General features: G+C 35.5%; 1 protein-coding gene across 12 annotated transcripts in view; it reads left to right on the top strand.

Annotated features, from left to right (window-relative positions):
- Window positions 1-22,164, top strand: part of LINGO2 (leucine rich repeat and Ig domain containing 2) — a 1,371,976-nt gene that overhangs the window by 1,003,078 nt on the left and 346,734 nt on the right. For all 12 annotated transcript variants that reach the window (XR_009186822.1, XM_071216806.1, XM_058301965.1 and 9 more), the window contains one exon: window positions 8,590-8,747. The gene's annotated coding sequence lies outside the window, so the exon portion shown is untranslated. Of the gene's footprint in view, window positions 1-8,589; window positions 8,748-22,164 lie in introns of those variants that run through there.

Below are 22,164 nucleotides of genomic sequence, written 5' to 3'. Positions count from 1 at the left end.
CAGATTCGAATAACTATTTTCTACTCAAGGCCCATATATTCTGAAGGAGTCAGCGCAGGCTGCACACCTACCTTTTTTCCATAATATATTGGTTGACTCTCCGGTTCAGCCTCCTAGACTATGAGCAGTACTTAAGCAGGATTCTGGGCTTTGTACTTACTTCTGTCCTCAGAGCCCCGCACAATATAAGGAACTTTATAATAAATGACCAGAGAGTATTTGTTGAAATGAAAAAACAAAATGAATAGAAAGAAAGGAGAGTATAAGGAAGGATGAAAAAAGAAAGAGAAGAGAATGGAGGAAAGGAGGAGAGGAGAAAAGAGGAAGAAAAGAAGAGAGGATAGAAAGGAGAAAATACTCAGGAAAGATGGATAAAAGATAGAGGCAAGTTTCAGGTCTGGAAACTTGGGAATATGACTAATCAGATTCCTCATTATAAGAAAATGCAACTGTTCTAGTTTCCTAGGCTGCCCAAGCAAACACCAGAAAATGGGTTGAAGTTAAACAATGGTAATTTATTTCCTCATGATATGAGTCTGGGAAAAAGTCCAAATCAAGGTGTCATCAAGGTGATGCTTTCTTCTTAAAGATTGACATTCTAGGGCTGGCTTCCTTCTTGGTCCTTAGGTTGTCACATGGCAGGGCATATGGAGGTGTCTTCTGTTTTCTACCTTCTCTTCAGGGTTCCTTTGCTGTTCAGCTTCTTACTTCCTGTGGCTTTCTTTCTCTATTTGAATTTCATTCCACTTATAAGGTACTCCACTAATAGGATTAAGACCCATCCTTGGGCTGGACCACACCCAAATTCATTAAAAGACCCTACTGACAAAAGGTTCATACCCACAGGAACTGGATTAGATTTAAGAAATGTTTTTTGGGGGCACATACAAAATATAACCCATTTTAATCATCACAGTTTCTAGATCATAATCAAATTCAAAGTTAAGCATCTTTGAGCAAAGATGGAAACATGGAGAATTGTTTGTGTTGGAGTATCAGATAGTAGACTCACAGATATTGATAGAATTATACTAAATCTTGTTTTATCTCACTTAGGGGGCTTTCTCCTGGGATTCTGAAATGAAAATAATATAAAAAAGAATATCTTAGACTATTACTTCAAGCTTGTAATTATTAATAATGTAGCTAACCTTATAAAATGATATTTATATTTTGATTGAATCACTGGCTTTGTCACAATCCATCGATGCAATCTTCTCCTTGTGTCTATTTAATTTCCTACTGGAAAAAAAATGTTTGAGAGAGAGAGTAAGAGAGAGAGCTGTCATCTGTTGCTTTCAGAAAATTAAGCTCATTTAAAATGGAGTATTCAGACATCCTGTTATTTTATTTGTTGGCTATGGTGTCCTCTTTCTAAAATAAAACCTGACAAAACACAACTGTTTAAATTCAAGTAAATTGTGAATCTATAAAGTTGTTGGACATGATGCCAATATTAGAAAGGTAGTTATCGAGATTCTACCTTGATCTAAATGGCCTCTGGCACTTCATTTCCCTTAGACTCATTTTTTCATCTGTGGATTTAAGAGTATCTCTCAGATTGATTACTTAAAAATGTACAGTTAATTGATAGTATGGCAGTATCAATTAACTGCATTAGAATCCCAGCTCTATTTGTCAAAGGTTCTGTGACCTTGGACAAGTAACTTAAACTTGCTGATTTTTATTTCTTATTATAGTACTTACCTCATATGGGTTTTGAGAATATCAAATGAGAAGCTACATGTAAAACAGAAGGCAATCAGCAATTGAAATTTTAGTTATAGTTGATGAACCCTGCCTACTGAGAAAGAGAATGTGTGACCTTTTCATCTAACTAAATAAAAATTTTAAAAATATTTTAGAAGCAATATATTTGTAACTAACTTTGGCGACTCCCTCCTGTTTCTAATATCACTGACAAGAGGGGACAGATTCGAAATTTCTAATAACTTTGACCCTTGATAACCTACCTATTCCTATATTGTTGGTGTTTATTTTCTTGATGTTTCTTTGGTGCAATGAGTGACTTAGACACAAAGCTTGCAGATTGTACCAGTCATTTAACAAATGCACCGAGCTCTCAGAATAATGAGCATTCTTCTAGTTCTGCTGGCTACCCAAAGGACTTTGCAATTGCAACTTGTGTCCACAGGGAAGATGAAACACATCCCCGAGATAGCATTCAAAGAGCAACATATCAACAAGTACAAATCAATATCCTATGATATTGCACTACCCTAAGTGCTGAGAGGATCCCTTGGAAAGCTTTCTTTGAAGCAATAAGACAGACTAAAAGGGTAGTCGTAGTATGTATAAGGGAAAGCAAAAACCAAATTTCAATCACAGAGCTTTTAAAGCCAGACCTAGAAACAAGAAAAAAGAGTTTGAGCATGTTTGAATTTCTCCTTCTTTTATTTGAAGACTATTTTGGTTTTGTATTTTTTTTAAATTCATGCACAATACTGTCTTGTATATCCATGCCCCTATCTGGAAACTCTTTGAACATTGTCAAAAGTTAATTTAACAAAACTTAAATCAATTTTACTGAGGTAAAATTTATATACAGTGAAATGCACCCAGTAAGAACTCATTTTTAAAAGAATAAAAGATTGTCCAAAATAAGAATGGTGTTTTTAAAAAGCTTGTTTTTAGACTACTCACCCCAGTAAAAAGTAATCTCCCAAAAATCATAAAACAAGAAAATAAAAGAAAAAAAATCATTTGGAAGAAATATTAATAAAATCACTTAATTTCTAAGCATATTTTAATAATCTTTAGCTGTAGCTTTAGTTATTATGTTCTTATTCAACCACATATTTGAAAAACAGTGGAAAAATTATCTTAAGTCTCCTCTTTTTTCTTTTTTTTTTCCATTCTGAAAATTGATATTGGGATGAAGTTCCAAATCAATGCCAGAGAATTAGAACTTCTTATGATCAGCTCATGGATATCTCTTTGGGGAGAATATAGTTTTACGCATTTTCTTTGGCAAAATGAATAGAATGCTAAAACAAAAATTTTGTGAAACTATTCATTGTACAATAGTTTGTTTTTTTCCCCCAGAAAACATCTGCTAACTTGTGTTGCCATAGACCATGCAGAAATGTATCATGATGCCTCACATACAACTAGTCTGGAGCATCAGCTTTGTGTTGGATGCTGGAAATGTTAATATACTATCAGAACCTAATTGCTGGGATTTTCTGATCCACTTTAATTCAGTCAGCTAAATGGGTTTACTGTGAAAGAGTTAAGAGTCACAAAACCATCACATTTAATAATACCTCCTATGTGCCAACTTTGTGAATTGATCATTTTTATATGTTAGCTTTGCCCTTGGCTTATAGTACTGTACTCACTGACAAAATTTCATGAAGTCTCATGATGTGGTTATGTAGCAGTATTGTTATAAAGCTATTTAGTTCAATCTTATTCCATGTTGGTGCCTTTCCTTGTTACAAGTAAGTGTTAACAAACCAGAACTTGATAGATCATAATTCTCTTTTTATTATTAATTTTATTTAAATATGCCACATATCCACCAAACATACACTTCCCTTTCCCCTCTTCCCCTATTCTCTGGTAACCTCTAATCTACTTTCTGTTGCTGTGGATTTGATATTCCTAGACATATCTTACAAGGACATCATAAATATTTGTCCTTATGTATATCTCTTATTTCACTGAGCATAACTTTTTCAAGGCTCTTCCATATTGCAGCATGTGTCAGGATTTCATTTTTTCTTATTGCTCAATTAATATTCCATTGTGTAACTGTATCACATTTTATTGATTGATTGATTGATGGACACTTGGGTTGTTTCCACCTTTTGGTTATTGTGACTATGCTGCTATATCCAATGGTGAGCCATATCTCTTTGAGACCCTGTTTTTACTCTCTTTGGGTATATACCTAGAAAAGGAATTTTCCAGGTTATATGGTAGGTTTTTTTTTAAAGATTTATTCATTTATTTCTCTCCCCTCCCCCCCCCCAGTTGTCTGTTCTCAGTGTCCATTCGCCCCACCTTGTTTCTTTGTCCATTTCTGTTGTTGTCAGCGGCACCAGAATCTGTGTCTTTTTTTGTTACGTCATCTTGTGTCAGCTCTCTGTGTGTGTGGTGCCATTCCTGGGCAGGCTGCACTTTGTCTCAAGCTGGACGACTCTCCCTATGGGGCGCACTCCTTGCGTGTGGGGCTCCTCTATGCAGTGGACACCCCTGCATAGCAGAGCACTCCTTGTGCGCATCAGCACTGTGCATGGGCCAGCTCCACACGGATCAAGGAGACCCGGGGTTTGAACCGTGGACCTCCCATGTGGTAGACGGATGCCCTAACCACTGGGCCAAGTCTGTTTCCCTATGGTAGTTTTTATTTAACTTTTTGAGGAACCACCATATTGCTTTCCACAGTTGGTGCACAATTTCATATTCCCACCAACAATGCACCAAAGTTTCAATTTCTTTGTATCCTACCTATTACTTTTTAAAAATAGGCATCCTTGTGAAGCAGACTTAGCCCAATGGATAGGGCATCTGCCTACCACATGGGAGGTCTGCGGATCAAACCCCAGGCCTCCTTGACCCGTGTGGAGCTGGCCCATGCACAGTGCTGATGCGTGCAAGGAGTGCCGTGCCACGCAGGGGTGCCCACGCGTAGGGGAGCCCCACATGCAAGGAGTGCACCCTGGAAGGAGAGCCGCCCAGTGCGAAAGAAAGTACAACCTGCCTGAGAATGGCACGGCACACATGGAGATCTGACACAGCAAGATGATGCAACAAAAAGAAACACAGATTCCCGGTACTGCTAATAAGGATAGAAGTGGTCACAGAAGAACACACAGTGAAAACTGGGGGGAGAGGGGGAGGGAGGAGAGAAATAAATAAAAAATAAATCTTAAAAAAATAAAATAAAAATGGGAAAATTCTTTAAAAAAATAAAAATAGATTTCCTTGTTGGTGTGAAGTGGTATCTCATTGTGGTTTTGATTTGCATTTGATAAGGTAATCTTTTTGTGAGAAGATTGTGTCTTTACATATTGTGTCTGTAACACCTAATCTCATGTCTGGCACAACTGAGGTATTCAGTTAAAATATTTGGAATGAATAAGTGGGATAATGAATACATCAAGAGTTAATGGAAAACTGGCACTACTGAAAAAATATACATAAAACCTGCCATTTTTGTTGTTAGCGGCTCGGGAATCTGTGTTTCTTTTGGTTGTGTCATCTTGTTGTGTCAGCTCTCCATGTGGGTAGCGCCATTCTTAGGCAGGCTGCACTTTCTTTCGCTCTGGGCGCCTCTCCTCCCGGGGCGCACTCCTTGCGCGTGGGGCTCCCCTACACGGGGGAAACCCCTGCATGACAGGGCACTCCTTGTGTGCATCAGCACTGCGCCTGGGCCAGCACCACACTGGTCAAGGAGGCCCGGGGTTTGAACCACGGACCTCCCATGTGGTAGACGGACGCCCTAACCACTGGGCCAAGTCCGCTTCCCAAAACCTACCATTTTTCATAAAGAATTAATAGCGTTGTTCCTGTAAAATGAAATAAAGCCTTTTTAGAAAGCAAGTAGCTAGACTGACTTGCATATTTCCATTTTATGGTAAGGAGCAGAGCTAAAGTATGGGTAATCAAATAGGGCAGATAGGTGCTTGCAATGCAAGTAGCTTTCAAACCTTCCTCACTTCAAAGTCAGTTTGGGAGTTTAGAGACTGTGAACACTTCCATCATTTGCTTCACTAGTATATGGCTTCTTTCTGTGTACTGCATCGCCCCCAAGGGGCTAGAAAAGAATTACCACTCATGAAAAGAGATTGGTTGGTAAGAGAAATGTTTTGATAATTTTCAGAGTACCCTCAAAGAACATAAAAAATAGTATAAGTTTTTTGCATGAATAAGAAATACTTGTAGCCAGAATTTTACTAAGATTTTTGGTTAATAAATACCAGAGCTTGGATCAACAGATTAGAAAATTTTATCTGTGTGTCTAAATGTCACTCTGAGTGTGTGGGTAATAATGTATTTCACTAATAGCTTTAATGTAACACTGCTGTTTGGAATTGCAACATGGTCATTTGGTGCCCATTTACATGTCTTTTTTTTTTTAAGGGTTTGTGTTGAATGTTGCACTTTTGTCTGAGGCATATGTTTACATTCAATCCCATACAATTTTATCATTCTTGCTGAACCTGCAATCAAGAATACCTCACTGCTGTGCCTTTTAACAAAGTCTCCACACTGTCTTTTGGGAATACTTGAAGCTCTCAGGTGCGTGAGGATATTTTATGACTTGTCAAAATCTGTTTTGAGAATTCGCAGACCTCTGAGCTAGCTACAGGCAAAGGATCCACTGCCTCAGTAAAGGGGAGAGAGAGGAACACAGCCTAAGGTTGACTCAACTTTTGACCCACAAATTTGGTCTGCTCTGTCCCACCAGCTCTTCCAGGCCTGTGAGACTGTGCCATTGTTTGCCCTGATTGCCAGCACGGGACTGGAGAGAGCCAACCCTCTCAATCTCCCTCTCTTCTGACTGGGACTGATTGTTGAGGATGCACGTCCCCCAAGAAAGGAGAGAGAGAGGGACACAGTTTAATATGACTTAGTTTTTCACCCACAGATTTTTTCTGCTGTGTCCCACCAGCCCTTCCTGGCTGATGGGCAGTTCCTAAAGAAGTTGAATATAGATTTTCCATGTTAGCCTACAAAACCATTACTGGATGTATACCCAGAAGAACTGAGAGCAGCGACATGAACAGACATCTGTACACCCATAGCAGCATTATTCACAGTTGCCAAAAGTTGGAAACAACCCCAGTGGCCATCAACTGATGAATGGACAAACAAACTGTGGTGTATTCACATGATGGAATATTATGTAGCTGGTAAGAAGTGAAGTCATAAAGCATATGACAACATGGATGAACCTGAATAACATTACGTTTAGTGAGCAAGCTAGACACAAAAGGACAAGTACTATATGATTGTGTTACTTTGAACTAAATATTTTGTGTAACATATTGTATGATTCCATTTATTTAAAATGTAAATATTAATCATTTTATAAAGATGAATTTGATTAGTGGTTATATAGGGCTAAGAGGGCATGCTAAGGGGTGTGGACTTTTTCATTTTGGAGTAACGAAATAAATCTAAAACTTTTTGTGATAATGAATCCCCAATATTGTGATTATACTAAAAACCTTTGATTGTATGCTTTGGATAGATTTGTGGTATATGAATGTATCTCAATAAAACTGCTTAATAGATAAATAATTATGCAAGAATAGCCAGAGATAGCAGCTATGTACAGCAGGGGAAACATAGAGAGATTGAGAGGTAAAGATTTTTCTTGTTTGTTTCTCTGTTTTTTATTGTTGTTATTGAAATAATGAAAATGTTCTAATAATGATTGAAGTGATGAATGAACAACTTTGTGATTATACCAAATACCATTGATTGTGCACTTTGGAAGAATTGTAGGTTTTATTAATATGTATCAATTAAAATGATTTGTTTAAAAAATCAGTTTTTTTACCTATGACTATGAATCTACAAAAAACATCATAACTTGTCCCCCACCTAGCCCTTTTTTTGGACTACTCAGAAAATAATAACAATAATAATAATTTGATTTTGCATATGCATTACTAAATTTGGTGGTTGTGGAGGAAAAAAAAACTCAAAGTTATTAAAGGCTACCCTGGGGATACCAATAAGCAATTTGCTCATTAGTATCTTTCTAAATTTCTCTTTAACAGTTATTTGTGTGTTAGGTATCAATGCAAGGAGAGTTCATTATTGTGCATGGGGTTTTTCTCTGTAAATATAACACACTTGTGTTTGAAGTTTAAACACCATATTTATTATATGTAAGTAAATAGATGAACTATTAAATATGTGTTAAATTGCCCCATATTTAGTTATCTAATTACCTTCTAGGCTATTGTCATTCCTTTATGTGCATTCTGGCTACTATGTGTTCATGCTAGTTTCATGCTAGTTATTCTCCTATATCCTGAAGATAATGGTGACTACTGATTTGTAACACTTTGTGTATGTTCCCTCAAAGCTGTTTCTCACACGTTCTCCAATAGATGTAACTCCATTTTTGCAACAGCAATGTTGACATTGACTGGAGTATCCGAATTCACAAATGAATCTGTCCTTTATTCAACCACCTCTAGCTACTGATGGGCTTTGCCCTGTTGTGGGTCCTTGCCAGGTTATCCTGAGAACCTTCTGATGAGGGTCAGAAAAATATTGCGAATTCTTCAACCAGTCACCTACATGAAGGAGAGGCAGGTATACATTATGGTATATAAATTTTATTATCAATGTTTATTTATACTGACAGCTTAAATAGATCAATTATAACATGAAGAATAGGGTGCACTCTGCGAAACACCTTCCATAGCACATAAACTTCAGTCTTCCGGCCCTAATGTTTATCAGTATCTTGAGAGGCATTTATAGCTCCTCACATACTCCTTTATGATCCCCTTATTGATTAGGCAGTGATGCCTCCTGGCCCTAGGACATGGTTCACTCCTTTTCAATTAAAATGAAGGAATATCTTGTTTGTTGCAGGTTCTTTTCAAGCAGTTGGCCTGTGGGACTCTGAGAGATGCTGCCGCCCGTGACATGTTGGAATATCATGATCAACTACCCAGTTTGGATTTCATCCAGTGGCCAAGAGCTTTGCATGGTAGACAGCAAGGGTTGGACATTTAAAAAGAGTAAACCAGGTAAGGTTCAGAAGAAACATCTGATCATTTATCATTTGCTCTAAAGGCTTTAGTGTGCTGCCAAGATTATTGAATAATGTATAGCTTTTCTATTTGTTTTCTAAGCCCATTGAACAGGTTGATGAAGAATGAGGCTCCGTCTGCTTCAGGAGACTGTATATAATAATAATTGAGTCCCTTTTCTTTTAAGAGGAAAGAGGAGTTATTTTAAGACACATAAAGCAAGTGCAAAAAATACCATGGATGCTAATTTAATGCAATAGCCAAAAATTGCACGCTATACAATGACTCTGAACTCTAATGGCATAAACAGTTTTACATTTGAAAGTGCACTCAGGAAAGTACTACCTTTAAGTCATTATATTTAACAAGATAAAGAAATGTATCAGTTCATGGTACATGATCTTATAAATATGCTTCAAGGTTACTACAATTCAGAATAGTATACTATTAATCTGTTTCTTAGTTCCTTAAAAGCATTTTAAATTTTGTTCATTGTAGTATTATTTAAAATGGTCATGTAATGACATAATTATTGTTCTAGCCTTGACAACTGAAAAAATTATACTCTTATTCGAGTACTTTTATTCCCTACTTTTCTCTGTTGTTTTCTCAAGTATGATCTATATTTTGGTCATATTACTTTTACTTTTGATTTAATTCTCTTCCTCTCCTACAATGTAATTTAAATTTGTTATCAATAATTACTTGAGGAAACCACAAGTTATTCTTGTCCTTTGAATTTAAGACCATCAAAGATTTTACAGCTTCTTTGAATTTATGCAATCTCAAGGCAAAATTTTAAGTTCAAGTATAAAAACAGAAAATGTAAGTGAAATTCATTAATTTAGAAAAAGATGAAGAAAGATTATTCTATTTGCTAAATCTTGAGTTCTTTAAAATTTTTACAAATGTAACTTTCTGATTTTCTGTAAAATAAAGTAATTGGAATTCAGTGAGTAAATTTTTGCCTAACAAGTTTTTGGATATAAATGAGGACTTCCAAAGTGTTTAAAAATGATTGAGTCTATTAAATTTAACAAACATCCCTTCTCAATCCTCTAATAACTTGTCTATAAGATGTTACCATGAAGAATACAAAGGCCAATAATCACAAATTTTAAATTTGTTGGAAAGAATGTAGATGACCAAACTCATAGCAAAATCCTTATTTGATGGACAGGGTTGGTGGATAATTTTGTCCTATTTAACAGCAAGGTAGGTTACCCACATTTAGAAGAGTTTTACCAGTCCATACATGTAAGTCATATCAAAATGCAGGATGCGTTTGTGGAAGAAAGCTCAACCCAATTCCATGCTTCATGGCATTCATATCTAGAATTTAATTATAGCAAGAACACTATAGCCCTGCATATAATTAAACTTTTATGTCTTAAGTTCATCTTGAATGAGTTAATTTCAATGTTTTCTAAAAAATTGAAATTGCATATTAAAACATCAGACTTCAAAGAAGAAAGAAGTGGAGTTCAAATTAAGTCTGTTTTGAAGGTAAATAATCATGTAATAATGCAATTAGTAATTATTAATATTGTCATAAAGGAATAGCTCCCCTTTATTTGTAGGAACATATATTGTTATTCTTTAATATACTTTATCTCTCTGTAATGTATGAGTCATTGATATGGAGAAAATATGCAACGAGTAATTTTGATCCAAGTATTATAAAGAAACATAACTCCCCTTTTCTTTACACAGTCTTTTGAAGTGAATCTTGTTGATTAGAATGTAAGAGATAGTGTGTTCCACTGCTTCATATAGGGATATCTGATTTAGAAGGGCACTCTGAAACATACAAGATTTGACATTGAATTCATATATTTTCACAGTTAAAGGTTAAATCTTTTAGAATGAACAGAAAATTTATATGTTACACATTTATAGTTGATATTAGTTTTAAATTAATTTTTATTTTCTGTTGTATGAATGGAAGTTTCAGGTTTTTTATGGGGATGCATGTTAGCTTCTTTGTAAGGTTTAAAGAGTGTCAAGGCTTCCCAATTCTGTATCTCAGAAGTTATAACAGAGCCATAAAAAATTGTACTGTTGCTTCGCTTAGAAGCAATTTTTCCTTAGAGCAGTTAAAGTAAAAGTTTGCCTAGCTCAGGACTATATTAATATATGTCCACACATTGAAGCATTATTAAGTTATAAAGGTAGGCTATAAAAGGTGAGATATTCCAAAGCACTTCCAATAATCTCATGCCCCATGTAATGGGATATGTGATTTCCATGGTGGTTTATGAAAAACATTTAACCTAACATCTGTGTATGCAATGTCTCCACAGAGAGCAATGAGGTTTCACACCTGTGGAACCGTTCGTATTCTGAGGTCTTCTGAAAATAAAATCTTGAGAATTTAGTGTGGCAGCTGATTCCATCACCTGGTCTCATGTGACTCTTACATTATTTCTGTATACGTATTTATTTACTTTCCAAACACATTTGAATGTTTACCACATGTAAGGTAGTATCTGTCCAGGGACAAATTAGCAACCACCCCTTTCCTGTCCTCAAGTTGTTCACACTCACAAAGAAAAACAGACATGTTAACAGCTCACAACAGACAAAATGAACTCAAGAAATTACAAAAACCAAGATGAAGTTCTATTAAAACTGATAGGAGTATTAGAAGTTTTTGACATGTAAGAGGCATTTTAGTTGCCCAGCTCAAAAGGAGGGGAGAATTGTATTTGATGGGAAATGGGTATAAAGGCATTCTAGGATGAGGGTACAGCCTGGTGACAAAGACACTGTAGTAGAAAAATAAAGGTTATATTTGGAGAATGAAAAGCTTGACACTTGGGCACAAGGAGGAATGCAATGGACTAACATGAAGTGGCTATAATGGAGTATTTTGCGTGCCCAGTTATGGTGGTTTTAAATCAAAAGTGATATAATCTAATCTATACTATAAGAAAATGGTTCTGTCAGAGGGTGGGGTGACAGCAGGGAAGGTATGTGCAGAGAGAAAAGATAAACTAAGCACTTTCCAAACTATCAGTTTCATGAATGCTGAGTTATTATTTGTTTTTTAGCCTGCTGCCACTCCAATGCCTAAAACAGTCCCTGCCCTTTGTTGATTCTGTTACTCTTTGATAAATATTTACTAAATGAATGTTTTTCAATAATTGTTTTTTTTTCACATTTGCAATGTTTTCCATTTACAGAAATGGTCTAAAAACTCTTCATATAAAGCATAAAAGGAATTCTATATGTGTTTTTAATCACATACACATACACACTAAACTCTCTCTCAGTATGTGCTTGTAATTAAACCTCAGATCCTGTTCTGAAATTTATGCTTCGATTAAGATGGGGGCAGCTGCTACCCTATTTTATTTCCCTTTGAGACTTTTATCTCTCAGGCTTTATTCTTCCCTTCATAGTTTTATCATCACATCAATCTCTATGTTTCATTCCTGGGGAATACAGCATGCATCACAGGCACATTTTTAGGGTTAGAAAGCAAACCTACCCTACTTGGTACATACTGCTTACTTAAGCCTAATTAATTAATTCTGCTGAAAATATTACGTTCTTTCTATCACAATGCACATTTGGTCAAAATAATAGGGGCTCTTTAAGGGTATGGAAAACAACTGGGGAAGCAAGCCTGAAGAAGATAAAAAAGGCAGTGACTTCAGCTCTATCTCCTTTTACCCAAATCTCTAATGAGCCAGGCACATTAACACTTCTACTCACAGCATCAGATTCACTCCAATTATTTGAATGAAAATTACCATTGTTGTAAGACTCCACAGGAGTGCACCAGAGTCAGTACGTTTTGTATGATTGAGTCATCTATTTTCAGAGAAGTTCTCTCAGTCTGGGTAAAATCTAAGAACTGCTTTCTAAATATGCAGACTTAAGGAAATGTAGACACAATTCACTAGAATGTAGTATGCTTGAGGCCAGAGTCTGTCATTCTTCCTTAAGACCTTAGTTCTAGAGCATCATACATATTATAACTATGTCTTAGGAATGAATGAATTTATGAGTATCAAAACTTGTGCTGAAGATCAAAATTGCAACTTTTTAGTAGCACCAGTTGATGTGTGGCTCATTATGCCCATGCTAGAGCAAGGGCATCATCCTTTCATGGCTCTCAATATTCCCATTATTTAGTAACAGATTTTTTAAAATTATGTGCTGACATATAAAGGTATTCAAGGAATAGGGTTGTGGAAGATTTAATCTAAAATAAAGGAAAGGAAAAAAGAGAAAGAAAAACCTTTACTAAATGCCTTGTAGCCTTTTAAATAAATGACTCTCTTTCACAAGCCTTCACAAACATTGAATTTTTATTCTTAATAAGTCTCATATTTGGAGAAAAAAGAAGTAAAGTTTGCCATTTTCTGGATCTTCCCATGTTGTTGGGTATGGACAGGTTCCCTGGAAAGAAGTCACTGGAATGCTGTGACACGAGCAACCTACTTTTTCCCATACCCAGGAGGAGGCTGTGGCAAATTTTGGTTGAGAATATACTATATCATTTAAAAACATTGGTCTGAATACCACTCCTGTTAAAGATTTTAAGATCTCAAGCAAGTTATTTATCTTCTCAGAGCTTCAGTTTCCAATTAGCATCATGGAGATTGTATGGGTAGTGGATTCATGGTGCAGCTGTTCAGATTAAATAAGATACATTTGAAACAGCAGAGTATGTGACACATTGAAATCCATCATTGCTTTAATTATTAATACCATTACATTATTATTATTATTATTACCATCTGCCTAGGTAGCAGATTTATCTAGAAGTCTTTTTTCTTTGAGCCAAAATTTAGAATATTTTACCCTTGGCTTCAGGAAGTAAATGAGATAATTAATATAAAGTGCTTAGGAGAGTGTCTGGCACCCAGTCAGCACTCAAGTGTTTGTCTGAGGTCTTGGTTATTATTATTTACTTATATAAACACTCCTCTTCTTCAGGGTCTTTGAGGCAACCTTGGTCATGTCAACAACTTCCTTCTTAGGGTAGCAATGTCTATGAGTTATGTTAGTGTTGCATCTTTGAGATAATGTCCTGTGTAACTATCTATTAGTGTTCAGATTACAAGTTAAATAAATCATTTTGCTGATGGCTTCAGAGCAAAGTAAAGAACAATTTATTTTATGCAAAGATCACCAGAGTGGTTTTTTTTTTTCATACCAAATTACGGTCTTTTGAATCAATAAAGCATACTGAAAGCTTCTAAATGAAATATTAACCGATATCTTACAGTAGCAAACAAATCATTCTGATCTGTCAACATAACCCTCTAATTTGGAAATACTACTCTAATATACATTCATAGAGACTGTCCTTGGGAGCCCCTGACATTAATCAGGCAGAATCTATAATTATGCTTTTAACCATTTTTAAACACATATTTTATAAAAAACACTATGTTATTCATTTTGAAACTAAATGTTAGAATTAAAACCATGTATAACATGATCAAAGATGAGATGTGGGGGCATTTTTGGGACTTGGAGTTGTCCTGGGTGGTGCTGCAGGGACAGTTACTGGACATTGTATGTCCTCCCATGGCCCACTGGGTGGAATGTGAGAGAGTGTGGGCTATGATGTGGACCGTTGACCATGAGGTGCAGCGGTGCTCAGAGATGTATTCACCAAGTGCAGTGAATGTCTCATGATGATGCAGGAAATTGTTGTTGTGGGGGGAGGGGTGGGGAGGGGGGGTATATGGGGACCTCATTTTTTTAATATAATATTTTAAAAATAAAGAAAAAAATTAACTATCATGATTAATCTCACAATATTCCTTCTAAAACTGCATATTAGGAGAAAAATGGGGATAAATCAAAGATAATTCCAAGTCATTCTGGCCAGTACATAGCAGACTATTCGTTCTGGGTGGCTCCAGTATTTTCAGGTAAGGCAGAATCTAGATCATCAGCTGAGATATGATGGAAGTGAATATAGGCTAGAAAATTGCAGTGGAAGGTGGACAGTGAATCAACCAGTATTCAATAAAAGGATTCCAGGCATTAGGAGGACCTTCTAGGATTAAAGAGTGGATATCTGCCATAAGCCAGGACTGGCTTACTGCTGCCCTCAGGGAGAAGCAGAGGAAGCAGATGGTGGAATGGAAAAGGATTCAGGGATGCACTGTACTGGGGAAAGGAACACTGAAGTGATGGACTGTGGAGTTGAACGGGAGGTCAAGCAGAGTCAGGGCAGGGGCTAATGTTTTGATAAAATGTGTGTAAGACGTTTTAGATGGAATGGTAGGAGATCCCTGAGTAAGCAAGGGAAACATTTCATTAGGAAGGATTTATTCATACTAAGGATAAGATTTAACATGAAATTAAGGTACTGCTGTAAAAAACCTATACAAAATCTCTTCCACAGAAATGTGGAAGGAAGAATAACCATTACTTGCCTATGTTGTCACTTTCTATTTAACCCAACATGATAACAGCATAAAATAGCGATGATAATCACCCCAAATTGAATATCATGCCTAATACAGATCTTTTATAGTATTAATAGCAACCTTGCAATGTAGATTTAAATATACACATATTCAAGATAAAGAAACTAAGACTTAGAATATTGAGTAACTTGCCAAAGTCACATAAAATAGTTTCTATTTCTGCCTGCCTTTCACCTACAGATAAGTAGTATTAACTTTACCCTTAAGGGCTTTATGATGTTAATAACAAGAAGAGAAGATAACATTATTATTATCAATAATAATTATTATTGTAACATTATCAAGAATGAGCAGAGGCAGGAACTCAGGTAGAAAATAAGAACTACAGTGCTTCAGAGGAAGACAAGAGCATGGTGGACTGGAGGCCTCATGGAAGATCCAGAATTGGTCCTTAAAGAAATGGTAAGACTACAGAAAAGTAACAGGTTGGCTGGACATTTTGGCCAAAGAGGATGATAAGAGCAGAAATACAGGAAGAAAACACATGGTTTGTTCAGAAGGAACTAAAGGGACCCATTTGATCGAATGGAAGTATTTGTAAAGGAAAATTCAGAAAGAGATATTTAAAAAGGTAACTGGAAGCAGGATTGTGGAAGGCCTCTAAATGTCAGGTAAAGATGCTGAATCCAAATTCTAAATATATTTGGTGGAGAGCCACTGAAATGTGTGGTTAGAAGGAAAAAATATGGAAAAATGCTTCTAAGAAGACCTAAACCAATTAATTCAGCCTTTGTAAACTATTTATAATTTATTGTATTTTATTAATTTATATTTAATATATAATGTATACTTACATATTTTATTAATTTATTATTATTTAATAAATATCCAGACAGAAAGTCCTGAGAGCCTAGGTTTGAGGACACACGTAGCAAGAGTTGGACAGGAAGCTATGGGGGCCAAGTTGCATCTAACTGTCAATAATGAATGTGCGTTCATGACATTAGCCATGGATTCCTCTAGAAAGAACCATCCTGGACATACAGGCCATTTTAACCTGCTTAACCTTATAAGATGAGCCACAGACATGGACTCTTAGCTGTTATACAACAGATGCCATAGCAACTCATGAAGTTCTAACTATGGGAAATTATGTCTCCAGATAATATTGATGGAGCTGAAAAAGCCCTCAAAGAAGCCCTTTCCTGCTGCTGTTATTGCTGAAGCTCCGACACTGACACTTGAGTCCAAGTGAACCTAGGTTATCCAGTAGGGTAGCATTATATTATGCATCATTTACAAGGAAATGAAAATTTTCTGGCTTTTATTGCTTATATTTGTAAGGATGTCTCATAAACATCTCAAAATTGACCTGAGAAAAATGAAGTATTAGACATCCTCATAAACTTCCTCTACTACCTTTCACCCAGTTCTTCCAGCTGAGAAATTTGTCTCTTTTTCCTGACATATCTAAACATCACTACATCCCTCTGTTTCTTGTGTCTTTTTCAATCTATTTGCTTCCCTCCAATGCCAATGTCATACCCTTAATTTGGATCCAATACTTTTTTATTTTTTTTAATTTTTTTATTTTTTATTGACTTTGTAGTAATATTACATTAAAAATATATATGTGAGGTCCCATTCAACCCCACCCCCCCACCCCCCCTCTCCCCCCCCCCAACAACACTCATTCCCATCATCATGACACATCCATTGGATTTGTGCATGTTTTCTTCCATTTTAACAGTACTTTGCTACAATAGTTTTTAAATAAGCCTTTTTGCTCCCTGGCATTTGTTTTGCTTTCTACACATTCAAAACTTATAGCCCAAAGCAAATCTTAACATGTCACTTCCCATATTCATGAGGAAAAAGCCCATGTGTCTCAGTCTTTCGTACGAAGTTCTCCATGACCAAACCCTTTCTTATCTTTCCTAACTCAACCTCCTATCTACATGCTTTATCTTTTGCCTCATTACTATTATACAAGCTATTTACATATCCTCCTCTTGTTCCCCCTACCCCCTGACATATTTATCTGGCTGACTCTAATTTGTCTTTCTTAGCCCCTTGAACAGAATGGCCACCATTTCTGTTTTTACATACTAGAATGTGAGTTCCCTAAGGCACTTACATCCATCTTTGTTTTCCCTTTAACACGAATCTTGCAGAATCAGCCTATGTAAATGAAAATATGCTTTTTCTTCTCAATTATATCAGGACTAAGTAATAAAAATCTTTATCTATTTTAATGAGAAGAAATCAAACCCCTACTCTCCTCTTTGCTTGCCTTTACTTAGCTAAAATACGATTATGGGAAGGGGGAAAGGAACGGCAAGTTCTAGAAGGTCTAGGAAAAACGTGGGCTGGCAAAAATGATATAAATTATGAAGATGAAAACAAAAATTCTTTCTCCAGCACTGGAAATATTGCAGATTATTCAAAAGTGATTCAAAATGTGATTTCATAAATGGGTAGTATATATAAGAGCAATCAAAATAGATTGAAAACCAGTTTCGTTAGAATATTTTAAGAGTTTAAATGGCTTTTTATGGTTCTGCAACTGGAATTTAGCAAGACTGTAAATATCAATGAATGTCCTCCAGTATGTCCTTCTTCAATTAAACCATAATCTACATAAAATGTATGTGCCCTCTGTTTAGATCTCTAATCTAAAAATCTTAAATAAAATTAAGAACTAACCCTATGAATAAGTTTATTCCCAAAATTCCATAACTTAAGGTGTACCAAATTCCATTCTTCTTCACTGCTATGCACTTTTCCTACTTCTGCAAAACAAGAAATACAGTAAAACAAATAGGATCACCAAAAGTAATCTGTGTGTGATAAATAAGGTGCAAATGAATATATTCTGTCAGTTACTGGAAGTTAAATTAGAAATAATGAAAATAAACTAGATCAGTATGGATATGCAAAAAGTAAAAGTAAAAAGCATTGTATACAGTTTTATAGCCAGCTGGTCACTAACAAATCTGAAGTACAGGAAGAAACATCAAAGAATTCTCTAGCTCAGAATCCTGACTTCTAGTAATTAAGAAATCCATACCTAACACAAATCTTTCTACCCTATTCCATGAACATCTTCAGAACACATTTGATATACATTTGAGTAGCACGTATAATCTAACATAAAATAAGGAAGCACAGTTATAGTCTATTATCTAGCTAACTTATAGTAAATATTATTTGAAGAAGGAATATTTGTTTCTCGGTGCAAGCTTGCAGTAGAATGAAAACATGATTCACCAGTAGAAAGGGTAGTGTTTTCCCCATCTGATTTTTCATCAAATCAAATTCTTAATCAAGCCAGAACCTTCCCAAGAAACTGTCTTAAAAGGGATGGTAAATTACAGTTTGATTTCATTTGTCCTAAATTCTGCACATCATTCACCCATGAGTTATAGTTGTCTCACCCATGTGAGATATGTCCCATAAGTCACTCTAGTTGATATGATGCATTTATTACTGGAAGATTTGTGTCTTAGAAATAACTCAATTGTTTCAACCTGTGGTGCCTTATTAATCAGAAGGTAATTACATTGATTACCTTTCTTCTTGCCAAGTCTAATCCTATTCCATCCAGGTGAGTCTGTGTCTGGCCTCTGCATCTGGCATGTTTTGCGAGATTTAATCAGGAGTATGATTTAAAGGTAACTCCATGTATTAGGGTTTTCTAGGGAAACAGAACCAATAGGAGATATTTGTAAATAGTATGAGATTTTATAAAATTGTCTCATGCAATCATGGGGATGCATAAGTCCAAATATTGTAGGGCAGGCTGCGAGCCAAAAGCTCTGATGAAGGTCCTGGATGAGTTGAGATTGGAATTCTCTCTCCAATGATTGGAATCACTTCTTTTAAGGCCTTCAACTGATTGGATGAGACATGAGGCAATCTCATCAGTTGATTGTAGATGTAATTAGCCATAGATGCAATCAGCTCACTGATGACTGAAGTCCATGAAATGCCCTTGCAGTATAATTAGCCCAGTGCTTACTTGTCCAAAAAACTGGGTCCCATTACCTGGCCAAGTAGACACATTAACCTAACCATCATAGTCCATGACTAGACATTGAAGGTTCCACAGATGTTTGGGTTATGAAGATCAATGACAAATTCATCTTGAATTACCACTTGGAGTTTTTTTCAAAATTAATAAATTTTATTTTAACTTAATAAAAGGCAGCTTAACAAATTAAGGAAGTATTAATTTTAAGAAATCCTTTCTAGGCACATTTATCTTATTTAATCCTAAAAATATGCTCAATTGTTCTTCCAGTGTACTTAAATGGATAAATGACCATAGATTTGATTAAATGACATAACTGTATTCTCCTTGTTAATGATGGAATGACATAACCAAAGTCTCCTTGTTAATGATGAAAATGGAAAAAAAAGCTTGATCATATTCACATCTCATAAAAATAAATCCCATATTCCTTTTTTGATCTTTAACATTAACATAGTACTATCTTTGCCTTTGCTACAAAAATATTACAATATTATTGTTAATTATGGCTATATTATTTTTAGTTGTGTTTTTCCCATATCACCATATTCTTAACACCTTGTAAAACAGGAACATTCTTGTATTCATATTATTAACCACAATCCTCATTTATCAGCCAAATTACCATTTGATACAGTCCCAAGATTATCCTCTGTCTTTTAATTAACATTAGCCACCTGGCATTTTGCTTCTTGTTTGGAAACAGGATCAAGCAAGGATTTTCATATGCAGAAAACCAGTAGTTGTGATATGAATATACCAGAAAAGTATCTGCAGTTTTAATCTAGAAACGAGTCTGCCGCAAGTCAGAATAACATAATGAATTCTAGAGGAAGTGACTGTAAATACCTTCTGGATTTGCCTGAAGATAGTGTAAATCAATTAGTATAATAGCAAGGTATATTTGCTATGTCACTTCCCAGTGTATTTTGCAGTCTGCACTTCTGTTTCCCTCCCCACTAGACTAAGCATCGTAAGGTTAGTTACTGTGATTTTCCACTGTAGTATTCTTCACTCTTACAGGAGTGTCTTGTCAGTAAAAACAATGCCTCGTGTCTAATAGTCCCTTGATATCTATTTACAAATAATTGAATGAATGAATTGATGAAAGGATGTATATAATATTATTAGAGTGGAAATAATTTCCTAATATTCAATTCAGGGTTTTAATGGTTAAAAGAAAAAAATGCATCATCTTATTTACTTTAGAAATCAAACTGAAAGTTCAAATTACATACTCTCTTTTTAAATAACAAGAGTGACATTTGTAGATCTTTGTTTCTAAATTTCACCCTATTCTGCACATGCATCCTCATTCAACTTACCTATGTTTCAGTAATTCTCCCCATGTTTTAAAAGAAATAAAAGCAGATATTTTTATAGCTCACAGCTCTGATCAGATGTTTTTTATATTTCAATGAAATTCTTAAAAAGAACTACTGCAAATAATTATAATTAATAGTATGTTCTTTCTGTTAATGTTAGCAAAAAGGGAAGTAAGCACTAGCATTGTTACCTAAGAAAATAATCACTCAGTTTTGATATACTTAGCTGAGTCCATTTAGGGCTAGATTATACCAGAGTAGAATCAGGCAATGGCTTTTAGGGAAACTTGCAATTGTCTGATGGAAAAGTCACTGCAAAAAATAGTCACTGGCTTGGAACATTTGCATTTACCTAGATTGCCTTATACAGGGAGAATGATCCATTTCTTTCATTTCTTTAAAAAATAATGAAATATAATATGACTTAGATGGGTGAAAGCACCATGCATGTTCACTGCTAGATTCATAAGGACTGTCTCCAAAACATGCCAACCATTCATGTTGCTCTTATATTTAAACAACTTCCAGGTGTTTTAGCTCAAGTCTGCATTTTTTGCAGAGAAGACAAGCAAAGAGATGTTGACCCAGCTGAGACAAAACTTGAAAGTAGCTCTAGATAAAGGAAATAATATATAATTTACAGATGATCTAATAACTTCATTCATTGTTCCAAGTGTTTATTTGCAAGAACCTAAATTTATAACCTTCTAACATTCTGGGGTTTCTTTGTATATTTGTGTTTCTATTAGTTTATATTTTTATAATCCTTAAGGCAATGAATTATAATTTTGAACATAGTAACTCTCTCACTAGACTGTGAGCTCCTTTTGGACAACAGTATATCTTATTTGCCCTGTATTCCAGTGCCTAATTGAGTGTTGAACACTTAGTAGTTCTCCAGTAAAAGCTTGTTTGAATTGATGAAAGAAAGTTTTCTGTACTCTGTTTTTATACCATCTTCACATGCCCATTATTTGCCTTTCAAATAACTCTGAAACTCAGTTTACCATTCTATTTAACATTCACTTAAAAGATCACTAAGAAAATATTTATTAAGTATCTAATATGACATAATATTGTGCTTTGCATCTCAGGGCTTGTTATACCCCCTGTATTAGTCAGCAAAACGAGTGCTGATGCAAAATACCAGAAATTGGTTGGTTTTAATAAAAGGTATTTATTTGGGGTAGGAATTTACAGATACCAGGCCATAAGGCATAAGTTACTCCCCTCACCAAAGTCTATTTTCACATGTTGGAGTAAGATGGCTGCCAACATCTGTGAGGGTTCAGGTTTTCTGGGTTCCTCCAGGCTCAGCTCCGCTGTTTCCTCCACAAGGTCAGCTGTAGACTATCAGATGAAGGGCTCTGTCTCGTTCCCTGAGGTTCCAGCTTAAGACTTCAGCATCAAATTCCAACATCAGAAACCCTCAACTCTGTTCTTTGCCATGCCTTTTATCTGTGAGTCCCCACCCCTAATTATAATTCAGTCATGCCCAGGTACAGATCAGATTACAAACATAATCCAGTATCTATTCTTGGAAGTCATAACCATATCAAATTGCTACACCTCCTTAATTTTCCTGAAAGATCTTATTATCTAGGTGTGAAAACAAAATAGAACCATGTAAAAAACTAAATTACAAAATGAGGAAG

The sequence above is a fragment of the Dasypus novemcinctus genome, chromosome 8 (genome assembly GCF_030445035.2).
Source record: "Dasypus novemcinctus isolate mDasNov1 chromosome 8, mDasNov1.1.hap2, whole genome shotgun sequence".
Taxonomy (NCBI): Eukaryota; Metazoa; Chordata; class Mammalia; order Cingulata; family Dasypodidae; genus Dasypus; species Dasypus novemcinctus.
This window is presented reverse-complemented; position numbering and strand designations above follow the sequence as displayed.